The sequence below is a fragment of the Tamandua tetradactyla genome (genome assembly GCF_023851605.1).
Source record: "Tamandua tetradactyla isolate mTamTet1 chromosome 22 unlocalized genomic scaffold, mTamTet1.pri SUPER_22_unloc_2, whole genome shotgun sequence".
In the NCBI taxonomy this organism is placed as follows: Eukaryota; Metazoa; Chordata; class Mammalia; order Pilosa; family Myrmecophagidae; genus Tamandua; species Tamandua tetradactyla.
The window spans coordinates 869,408-871,074 of record NW_027518252.1 but is presented as its reverse complement, the minus strand read 5'-3'; positions in this window follow the sequence as shown (position 1 = coordinate 871,074).

Below are 1,667 nucleotides of genomic sequence, written 5' to 3'. Positions count from 1 at the left end.
CTTATATTCACTCAAATTTTGCTGAATGACTGCAATGACAAACATTGTCATTAGTTCTGAAACAAACAGATTGGATAGTCTTTTACCTTTAGGCACTAGAACAATGTCACATATTATTCAGTATCAATTCTCAAGAAGCACTTCTCACTTAATTTTCAGCTGTATGGTGAGACAGAGGATTTCCTTAATTAAAAAGAAAAGCCTCTCTAACTTTATTTACTCCCACTTTGGAAAAACATAAATAAATTCAAATTCCCTGCCAAGCTCTGTACTTTTAGCAGTACAGTGTAGGGTGTTTGTAACTTGTGTTTGTTCTATTTTCCACATTTCCTATTTCTCTCTAGGCACATAGAAATTGATCTATGTTTTGATCTTTTCAAAGTTGGAGCCTCCCACATATAACAACCCCTCTTATGGTAACAACTTTTCATCTTTGTATCTCAGTTTAAATATCATCTTTTAAAACTGTCCTTATCTGACTGTTTCATTCACAGTAGCATTCTTCCCCTTATTTTCTGTCATGGTTATGTTTGTTGTCTTAATAGCACTTAACACAAACCTGTGATTGTTTTATTAAATCATTCCCTTGTTCATTTTTTGGTTCTATTACAAGAATACAAAGCAAATGTAAGCAGGTTCTTTTTCTTGATTTTCTTTTTCTGTTTTATTAACTATTATATACCCAACTGACTGTATAGCACCTGACACAAAATAAGTCCTTGATACATTTTTTAAAAATAATCAAGAATTTAATAAGGAATGCTACTGTGTCTAAATTAGAGATAAAATTGTAACCAACCATATTTCAAGGCAGAATAAATTAGTTAAGAAGTAAGTAAAGCTTATTTTAGTAAAGTAAGGAAATAAATAAGTTCATCTTCATTGGAACAAAGTGACTTAAATGCTATATTATTTTTGCCTGGCATTTATCTGATGGTGCTTCTGAAACTAGTTTCTTTTCTCCATGTACTGCTTCTTGACCAGGGACATGTGATTGTTTAAACAACATTTTTATATACAGATGCTCTTTTACAGTTGTGTAGAAAATCCAAGTGAATATAATTAGGCAATTAGCAATCTTGGATACAGTCCAACTGTAAGACTCCATGATAAATATTGTGGTTAGAAGAGATAAGATGTCCAGTGATGTTTGCTGTATTGGTGAGTAAACACTAATCTCTCAAGAAATTTTGTAACTATTTCAGGAGTTACTAAAATAATCTGAAAGCATGGTATTTTAAAAAGACACTAAAAAAGGCACTGAATATCCTTTCATATTCTCAAGTATGGCTAGTTTGACCATAACAACAGAATAAAATGAGATGGGCAATAAATTGGAATCCTAATTTTTCTTTTTGAAATTACCAGGAAAGAAGTTAATAAAAATTCTTATTTTCCCTGTTGGGTGATATCTTCTTTTGTAGATATGGTACATTTGATTTTGATAAATTATCCTAACAATGGAATATTTTGTTTTTTCTGCTTGAATCATGGCATTTCTTTTTAAAATTTCTATAGTCCAATTAATAATTCTATGAAATATTCAGAAAAGTATGTGGAGAAAATTGACAGACATAGCCATATGAAATCACAACTGTCTCCAAGAAAGAATGCAGCTGTTTCATTCTCTGTGTTGGTTCTGGACTGAAAGATGTATTTCCAGGTAC